General features: G+C 34.6%; 1 long non-coding RNA gene across 1 annotated transcript; it reads left to right on the forward strand.

Annotated features, from left to right (window-relative positions):
- The first annotated feature begins 4259 nt into the window (after nt 1-4259).
- LOC123524400 (uncharacterized) lies at nt 4260-10350 on the forward strand. The gene is made up of 4 exons (XR_008369982.1): nt 4260-4391; nt 6437-6574; nt 7249-7338; nt 7688-10350. It is a non-coding gene; the product is annotated as an uncharacterized LOC123524400 (long non-coding RNA).
- The last annotated feature ends 644 nt before the right edge of the window (nt 10351-10994 follow it).

A 10994-nucleotide genomic window follows, 5' to 3' on the forward strand; every position in this document is an offset into this window, starting at 1 on the left:
ATAGAATTTCAGGCTCCTGTGGAGACATACATAAAAATCCAGGTCCATCTTCATCCACGTCATCTTCTGACACTACTCCCACAAACACACTAATACATCTGAAATCTATATCTAATCATCTTTCTTTCGTTCATTTAAATGTTCAGAGCATACAGCACAAACTTGATATTCTTTATGCCGAACTGTGTGACTTTGATATTCTTGCTTTCTCTGAAACATGGTTGAGTAACTCTGGTCACAAAGGCAGAATCAGTCGTGTTTAGCATGACAAGAGTTAATTGCGTTTAATAATCTATGCTTACGTACGATTATTGTACGAAATAATGCATTTTTTTGTAATTCCTGCAATATATATACTTTTATAACTCTTCATACAAAACAATTTCAAGTTTTGCACGATATTTTACAAAACAAATAATTTAATTTCATGGCCATTTGTTGAAAAATTATTTCTTAAACATACGTCTTGCGAACAACTGCAAATAGAACTGAATATAATTTATGAATATTTTTGATAAAATACACATCTGACATATTATAAATAAAAGACAAACAGACAAAGATTATCTTTTACCACTTTGTATTCAAGAGACATATATTTCATTTCCTTTTCTCACTTTTGAATTTTTCATAATCATGTTACATAATGATCATATTATATATTATTGTTCAATTTTACAATATTATACACTGTACTAGATCAATGGTGCACATTATATGAAACAAGTAGAGCCAATACACAGCATAACTGAGCCAATATTAGAAAAGCAGGGCCAATACGAGAAAACAGGGAAATACGGAATTCAAGCATTCTGATTGGTTAAAAAGAGAGGGCCAATACGGAGAAGTCACTTTCGTTAGATTTTTAAATGATGCCATTTTGTTTTACATAAGAATTATACAGTACAATAGTTTTCATATTTTGACAAAAATATATTATCTAACATGTTCGTGTAATAACCAAGTAAGACTGAGCGGACGTACGATGTCTATACATGTACGTTTTTCTTGTAGATAAATACGATTCTTTCGGCTTATTCGTTATTGTGTACAAACAAGTTCCTGTCCTGTCCTGAGATATATATTGAGAAAATATGCAAAACTCGAATTAATTGAAAGGATGAGACTTATCTTAAACTCTGGATTATTGGTGCAATGGTAATAGCGATTCACATGCTGGTTGCGAATTCGAATGTCAGTTGTAAGCTGCAATCAACTTCGGATAAAAATAAAAGTTAAAACGAGGCATGGGGGTGTATAATATGTGACTGGTTGGTTGTATTATCTTGATCAACATATATGTGTTCAGTTTTATGGCACGTTGCCTGCAGCTTACAAAGAAATGACATTTAAAGCAGTTTCTAGCACAGTAAGATACTCACTAGAGAAAATAATAAATACGGTAAGTTCCAGTTATTGTTGATTATGTCGAGGCATATATCTCTCAAAATTATTCACACATACCTATTTACGATCCATTCTGTTTTACTGGATAAAATGATAGTGCTTAAAACATAATTTTTTATCTTGGTGTTACCGCTTATGTTCAAAAGTTGAATAATAAATTATCATTAATCAAGCGATTTCATATTGGCCTAGTTGTTTGTCCTTGGGCAGTCGTATTGGCCCTCGGCCTATGGCCTTGGGCCAATACGACAATCCTTGGAAAAATAACAAGGCCAAAATGAAATCACTTGATTAACCCTTACCCTGCTGAATATCTATTATAAGGAATGGTCCATCATTCAATTTGGGAAGTACCATTTATTATTTGAAGGGGTGTTCACTGAATATTTACTGACTGAATAGCGAACAAGGCAGACTCATTTGCCGCCAGCAGGCTAAAGGTTAATAGTACTATATTAGTTATTTAACAATGTTCTGTACAATACGGAGATATATTTGGACGAGTACACAGCTAAAAAAACCATATTGGACTTGCCGCAAGGCGAGTCCAATATGGTTTTCCCAGCTGGACACGAGTCCAGATATATATCGTATTGTACAGTACAATGTAAAATAACCTTTTTTTATTCTATATCTATTTTATCTATCAAATCATGAACGTTCATTTGCAACACGTGACCGTACAATATTATTAGTTACACTGATTGTTGGTGACAGGATACGGGATATACGCTGTCTCGATAATCCATATCAGGCGAGAGCGAAGATATGGATTTTCGAGACAGCGTATATCCCGTATCCTGTCACCAACAAGCTGTGTAACAATTTTATCTTGCCGACTACCCTTTACTTACTTGCTATAATCTAATATTTTGTAAATTACCAAAGCGGCAGCCATTTGTTTTACTCAAAATTCATATCTGAAATTTACTAGCAGGATATGGAATATATCCTGTCTCCACGTCACGTCTATTGACCAACAGAAATGCAAAGAACTTGTAGGAGGCAAGAAAAATTACCTTACTGGACGCACGTGCGTACAAAAAGCCTGTATTTTCCCGTATTTGGACGGTTCAAAAAGTCCCATGTTAAACATACGATAAAGCCCGAAACACGTGAAAATGTTCCGAATGTAAAATGGGTGAAGTAGGCGCTCTATGTACAGAGTAAGATTATGCGTCTTGAAATGAGGAAGGCAGAAATACAATATTCAGTGAATCAATTTTAATTTAAACTAAAATAAAATAGATATAGAAAAAAAAGGTTATTTAACATTGAACTGTACAATACGAGATTTGGACGAGCACTCAGCTGGGAAACCATACTGGACGATCCGCTCGGCGAGCTCAATATGGTTTTCCCAGCTGAGTACTCGTCCAAATATATCTCCGTATTGTACAGAATAATGTTAAATAACCTAATAACCCTATATCTATTTTATTTTAGCTTAATTTATAAATGTTTCTCTGAATTTTGTATTTCTGCCTGTTCTGTATTTTCCCAGCTTGGTATGAGTGCTAATACGTATTTTACAGAACAATGTTAGGCCCTAAATAACCATTTCATTCTATATTTATTTTAATTCATTTACAAATATACGTGATTCATTGCACGAATATTGTTTTACTGGTCAGAGGGAAGTAGCCAACGAGGTCTCTGATTGGTTGAAAAAGTATATGGCATTCTGCAGTATATATCTACCATGTAAAGTGATCTCCCATTGGTGCAAAATATGTTGGATGTGTTTGAAAGTGTAATCCATGATTACTGACTAAAATAATATGAAATGATGCATTTTGTATGAGAAATATGCATGTTCTATCAGTAGGGCATTTTTATGAAAAATAAAAAATAAATCATTGCAGAATTATGGGTAACCGAGTTCAAAGAGAAAGAAGTGCCCAAAAGTGATGGTGAACATATATATTTCCTGCAGTTTTTCGATAGTTCTTGGATAGTTCTTTCAACCTGAGTAGGTGGCATCAAAAGTTTAAATGTTAGGAAAGTCCCGTGAACGGAAACATTACAATGTGGGCCTATGGAAATTTAGTTGGTTCCCTACGACCCTGAGTCTCAAGACGCATAATCAAACTCTGCACATAGAGCGCCTACTTCACCCGATTTACATTCGGAACATTTTCACGCGTTTCGGACTTTATCGTAGTATACTGAATAATAGGCTTAATAACCTTTTAGAAATGTCCGGTCTTTTAAATGAAGAGCAAGCAGGTTTTCGTAAATCTTACGGAACTATCGACCATATTTTCTCTCTCAAAATGATAATTGATTTTTATCTTAGTAAAAATAAGTCGTTTTACTGTGCGTTTGTAGATTACAAAAGAAACGTTCGACTCTGTAAACAGAATCTACCCAGCAAACACACGACGTCGCAAAGACGTCTTTTTATAGTTGTTTTGGGGTCGCGACGTCGGTGACCAGAATCCGACGTTGTTCCAACGACTTTACACCGACCAAAGTCCGACATCGCTATCCCGACGTTGTTCCAACGGCTTTACAGCGACCAAAATCCGACGTCGCTAATTCCGACGTTGTTCCAACGGCTTTACACCGACCAAAGTCCGACATCGCTATCCCGACGTTGTTCCAACGGCTTTACAGCGACCAAAATCCGACATCGCTATTCCGACGTTGTAAAAACGTTGGAACAACGTCATTAGATCTACTGATACTTTAAAATATTTCAAGCTGCAAAAATAATTTCATTGCGTGAATACTTTATTGCATTTTTGTCGTTTAGCGCTATTCGTCATGTCGTGAGGTTAGTAACATTAACCATCTAACATTAACTCGAAAGAGTTCCGTCCCATGATTTCCGACATGTGTTCGAAATTGACCAATCAAAACAGGTCTAGCTCACGTGCCTTTTTGCGCCCGTTCATGTTGTTGATCGGAGTTTTGAAAATTCGTGGAAGTATTTAAAAAGCGCCCTGTACAGATTATGTCAAATCATGGCTTCTCCACCTGTAAGTATGTTGTTAGTTTTTACAGCAGTTATTTTTTGTCATGACGTTTTTAAAACTGTTGAAGTTATAGCTATAACTTATATTGTCATATATTTTCGCGGTAGGCCTATTACCGGTAATTTGTATGTTGACATTGTTGTGCTGCATGAGGATAAATTAATAATTATGCATTTTAGGCTAGAAATGGACTTACTTAAAATATCTTGCATGCGATGAAGATCAGACTGTCAACATTTTGCAGTCTTTTACTGTTTACAGTGCAAAAAATTGAACTTTCCATAAATTTTAAAGGTTTTGACAAAGGGTTTTTAGTTTATAAATTCACGTATGCTTAGTGTCTAACAGTTACATGCCATTTGTATGTTGATATCTGTCACCAAACAGCATTACTTGTTGGAAGCGGCTAGGGGTGTGGTAGTCAAACTAATTTTATGCGGGTCATGATATAGGACTAGACTAGATGGTGTTTGTAAACAAAAGTTGTAGTTTCTATTTTTAGAACTGATAAGACAGTGAGCGGCTAGACGTCCATGTTTTTTTTTTTTTGTTAACAGTGATGTTTTTCTAACTGCATCAATATTCTTAAAACACAGATTCTATCAATATTTTTTTTATCAATTCTGATCAAAATTCGATCAAGCCACCAAAAGTCTGTATATGAAAAAAGTCCCTGCCCATGGGCATCCCCCCTTCTGCATAATAACGTGCAATGCATTCACACGCCATCCACCATACAACAAGAAAATTTAACAGAAGTGCCAGTGTGAACAGGTTGTTCCATTATCTAAAGGCAACAGAAATATAGCCGGAACTATGCTTACTTGTCGCTGTCACCATATTGACTAACATAAAATCAACAGTTTTAACATTTTGTTTGTAGTCAAAGCCATTGCGTGACGTCACATGTTTTAGAGATTTCCTGAAAGAAATCGTGCCAAATAAGTTTACACATGTTGAGACAGCGACAGTCAAGTTATCACACTGTCCCGAAACAATCTGTTACGTTGTATTTGGACATCTCCATATAATATAATTTATTATAGTGCTTCACATTCATTTGATGCCTGACGATTCTCTTCAGAAGTAACATAATAGTCCAACTAATTTGATGCGATCCTAGGAAATGTTGGGATAATTCTTTTCATATGGGCAGTATCCCCACTTTCGTCAAACACTCGAAAGACCAAAATAGTTGAAGCAATTTCCGATGAAATTTTCATCGCTGCCAACGCTTTACATGCTATAGGTTTAAATGCCGATTATTTTCAAACATTAGTCATAAATTCAAAATCAAATAAACTTACATGTATTGAACGGGGATTCAATTTCTCAATGATTTATGCCAAAATTATCAAATAATATCCAAAATTACTTAGTTTCTGGTGATTTAAATGTATGTATGTACTGTACAGGATTAAAGTTTACCATGTCTCTACATGCAAATATGCGAAAACGCAAAACCAATAACTTTACATGACTGTGTACTGTGATTTATATTCCATTATTTTGGTCCTTCAAAGTTTTGACGTTTAGATCTTGCCCGTCACAAATATAAAACAATCTGAACGGCGAATTATTTTGACTAGTAACATATATGCCTCGTTCAGGAAACCTAGAATCTGTTTTACAAAGACTTTGGTATGTCTGAGTTTAGTCAGGCATAAGTTTTCATTAACCTTTACCCTGCTAAGTTTCTAAAATGAACTGATCCATCGTTCAGTTTGGACAGTACCATCTATTTTTCGAAGGGGTGTTCACTGAAAATTTACTGACTGAATAGCGAACAGTGCAGACCATGATCTGCCTGCACAGATGTGCAGGCTGATCTTGGTCTGCACTGGTCGCAAAGGCAGAATCACTTGTTGCTAGTAGACTAAAGGTTAACCGTAAACTATTTGTGAAACTGATTCAAGGTTGTTTACATCTAAAATGCAAGACAGTAAATTCTCAAAATTTATTTTATGCATGGGTGTACTGCTGTTGTGTGTGCTTAAAATGTAGATTATTACAAAGTAGCTCTAATTTGAAATTTTTGCTGTTGACAGGTTTCCATGTTGTCTGCTGTTGGAAGAACATCATGAGGGACTGTGAATAGAATCTTTATCTTCTGCTTATATACAACACTTACTCATGGGCCAGTGGCACAATTTCTAGCTGTACAAGGATATCATGGTGTTTGATAAGTAAGTAATATTGGAATAAAGTTTCCATAAATTTATTACCTGTTTTTTTCCTTCCTCTTGAATAAAATATGCGTGAACTTAACTGAAACTCATCTGAATCGTGTTTCACAAGCATTTTTGTGCATGTTTTAAATTTAGAAGAATACTTTAAGAGACTGAAAAATAATAATTATGCAAGAGTTGTATTTGTCTTGTGTCGAGTTTTTGTTGAACCCACTTACGGTGAGCTCGATATAGTCGCCACTTTCGATGTATGTGCTTGTGTCTGTCTGATTTTGTCCGGACCATAACTTATACGTGCATGAACCAATCTTGTTTATATTTGGCATGAATGTTTACCTAAGTAAGAAGGTGTGCCATGCGTAAACCCCATGTTCCTGTGTCAAAGGTCAAGGTCACAGTTAAGAGGCCTACGGTCATACTGAAGTTTGTCCAGAGCAGTTCTTCTTCATGCATAGTGGGATTTTGATGTAACTTGGCATGAATGTTTACCATTATGAGACGGAGTGACATGCGCAAGAACCAGGTCCCTAGGTCCAAGGTCCACTTGACAGCTGGCGGGCTCAACACTGCTCCTTGGCATATGTGTCTTATTGATTTAATTTTTAGTGATATAGATTCAAATTGTACCTTTTTTATTAACTTTTTATCACCAAATTCATTCTGTTTCACAGGTTGATGACAATGAAACTAATGACCATGTTAACATAAGAGGAAAAGCAAACTGGGAGAAGAAAGGACAACATTGTTTTCGATCTTGAAGGGTAAATATTTAAGAAATGATATTTGATCATACTTACGTGAGAATGGTGTTAGTAAGAATAGAAATTCTAGCATTTGAATGAACCCGTCCAATGTATTCAGGGCTCCAGAAATTTTTAAAAAAACTCAGTATGTCCGAAATGAATTCACGACATCGGCGCTATCCCACCCACTGTATTACCGTATAAACTTTGTGATAAAGTAAAGAAATTAGTATGTTATGCATTAAAAATGATACACCGTCACCTTACCATACATTTAACTTTATACATAATTCTAATATGTGTGATCATCTTCTAGTTTTTAACAAAACGTTTAAGTTTACATATGTGTTAAAATGTATATTTTCAGCCTGCGTAGACATAGGACCAGGAAGGGGAGCTAGGAGTGGGAGAAGTGCCTGTGACTGATATATGCACTATCAGATAGAAATCCAGTTCAAAAGGAAATCTGAAATAGTGAAATAGCAGAAATCATGACTTACATACTGTGTAATCTGCTCTAAAACACAAACATTTGAATTTAAAATGTGTTAAATGCAAAACAGTTCTACTTACAAAATGAATCTTTCAGTAAATTCTAAATGCAGCTGAAAAGTGATATACATGAAATGTGTGAAAACAGTGCAAGTTAAGTTTGATTTTTTGTTGTATACAAAACTGAAGAACTTGTATCCAATTCATTTTCTGGATGCACAGTGTTATTGGAATTTTTTTCAGATAATTTAAAATCCTACAAGTTGAAGAAATTTCAAATAGTATCTCGAGAAAAAAAGTTTGCACAATGAATTGTTTTTCAAAAATTTGCAGTTGTTTGTTCATTGTTTTGCCAGTCCATTACACTTAAACTTTACTTTATTTATTCTTAATATTTTTGTGAATGGATTAGATTACTCATTCACAAAATCAAGAATTTGTTGGTTAAGGTTAATGTTGTCTCAAGCTAAGTGATGGGCAGACTTTATCCATTTGTAGTGATTTTGAGAATAATAAAAATAATTTGTCACATAAATCAATATTAAATGGCCTGGCTGAAAGTTATATATGAAAAAAAATGTATTTTGTTCAGATTGTTCTACATAGAACTTTTTTGCAAGATTTTTTATTAAAATCATTTTCGGAAACTGCATAAAAGATGCCGCAATTGGACCTTTATAACTTTACTATTTGAACTATAAGAATAGCTATCCTACTCGATACGGCATCAGCTTTGCGTCACACCTTGGTTAAGTTTTTGGTACCAGTTTACATTTTGGCAAAACCTTTGGGGATAAAGGTTTGAAACTTTCAACACTTGTTATCATCACCATATCCAATTTTAGGCAAGGGCACATAACTCTATCAGGGACTTTTGTTGAATTAGGGTACCTTTTATTTCCTACTAGTTCATATTTTGTGTAAACTGTTTGACATATGACATTGAAACTTTTATCACTTGATTATTATTATACCATAGTCTGTATCTGTAGGTAAGAGTACATAACTCTTACAAGTATTTTGGCTAAATTATGACTCTTTTTGGACTTGGAAATTGGTACAATTTCTTACCAGTCCATGTTTTGTGAAAACTGTTTGATGTGTGGCTTTGAAACTTTGAACACTTGTTTATTATATGATCGCCATCTGTAAGTAAGTGTTCATAACTCTGTCAACTATTTTGGCTGAATTGTGGCCTTTTTGTACTTAGAAATTGGTTCAGTTTGCATACAAGTACCTGTTTGTCAAAACTATTTGACATATGGCTTTGAAACTTTGAACACTTACTTACTTACTATCATGATTTCCATCTATAGGCAACAGCAGATAACTCTGTCAACGAGTTTGGATAAATTATGGTCTTTTTTGGAGTTGGAAATTGGTTCAGTCAAACTTATTGGAATGATTAAGCAAGATATTCCATTAAATAACAATAAATCTTGTGCAGAATGTAGTATACTAAATTTGAAATATTGCAGAAAGTTTACATTCCTGTTGCATTTTTACCAATATCTAAATTTTATTCTCAACCGTTTTAGATCACATTTCTGTGTCAAATACACATTCTCTGCTAAACTTTTTGAAAGGAAGATGTTGAAAAATTTCACCCAAACTGTGGGTAACTTTAAGATTTTAGCTAGACTGTACAAACTATATGCAGAGCTATCCTACTTGTTTTCTGTCAGCATCTAAGATCAGATTTCACAGACCGAAGTGTGGTATCGAACCAGTATTTCTTGAATTATTTAAAGGAATTTTAGGCAGTTTCACTCATTTATGGCTATTATTCAATGCTTTTTGTTCAAACATAAAGTAATTGTGTAGGGATAACGCATGTTTTTCGTGTTACAACATCTCCAGAATCCCGAGGGATTGGTTGGTACCCAAGCCAGGTACCAATGATTCCCGAGGGATTCTGTAGATGTTATAACACGAAAATAACATGCGCTAACGCTATTCTGGCATAAAACGCAAAACCAAGTAAATGAATATATTGCCCTCAACGTCTTTAAATTCCCATGAAATGCGCGGTAAAGTTTGTTTTATCACGTTCACGTCATTTCCTTTTGAATTATTCGTTTTGGGGCCGTAATACGTTTACGCTTTGCCACGGAACGCGCATAAATAAAAAGGTGTTACAACAGCATGTGAGCGCGAGAATCTCTCTGTTAATACACGTTTTCTCTCCTGTTAAGACACCCCCGAAAAGTGACAATAACAGCAGTTTTATGCTAGAATTCAAGATAATGTTTCTTCACTTAGTATCAAGTTTTAAAATAGTTAAACATGCTGCTTCTATGACAGCTCTTGTTTGTATATGCTATGACACTTTATTACATTCAAGCAAAATGGTTGCCCATTTCCACAAGTGTTTATCATTGTATTCATTGATGAAATATTTTGTTAAAAAGCTATTGAATAGTCGATTGACTGTTGCTGTCCCTGAACAGCTCTTTTTACAGATTACATGCATCAACAAAATTTATTTTTGATTGAATGGTATATGTACTTTTTAATAAAAACATTTCAGTTGAATCATATTTAGTATGTTTTCTTACTAGACCCAGTATGTTAAGATACGTCTTGTGACTATTCTATTATTCAGTACACTTTTGTTTGAAACCATAGACTGTTGGGGTTTTTTTTTGTGCTTTTAGACGAAACAACATTGAGAAAAGATGTCATTCAAATGTAAAGAATACATCTTTCCAAAGTTGTGAAAAATATGTCGTTCCAACACTGCAGAAGACGTCAAAACACCTTTCAAAATCAAAGAAAAAACTACGTCTTTCAAACGTTGTGAAAAAGACGTCTTTCCAAGGTGGCAAAAAAGACGTCAACGCACCTTTCATTATCAACCAAAAAACAACGTTTGTCCAACGTTGTGAAAAAGACGTCTTTCCAACGTTGTGAAAAAGACGTCAACACACCTTTCATTATCAATCAAAAAACAACGTCTTTCCAACGTTGCAGAAAAGACGTCTTTCCAACGTTGTGACAAGACGTCAACGCACCTTTCATAATCAACCAAAAAACAACGTTACAACGTCAGGAAAAGACGTCATAACAACGTTGTAACAACGTGGTGTGTTTGCTGGGTATTTATGGAAAAAACTTCTAGCTCACTCAATAGATGGTAAAATTTTTAAGGTAATTTAAAATATATATGATAAGGCAAAATC

Source organism: Mercenaria mercenaria, chromosome 2 (assembly GCF_021730395.1).
Source record: "Mercenaria mercenaria strain notata chromosome 2, MADL_Memer_1, whole genome shotgun sequence".
Classification (NCBI taxonomy): domain Eukaryota; kingdom Metazoa; phylum Mollusca; class Bivalvia; order Venerida; family Veneridae; genus Mercenaria; species Mercenaria mercenaria.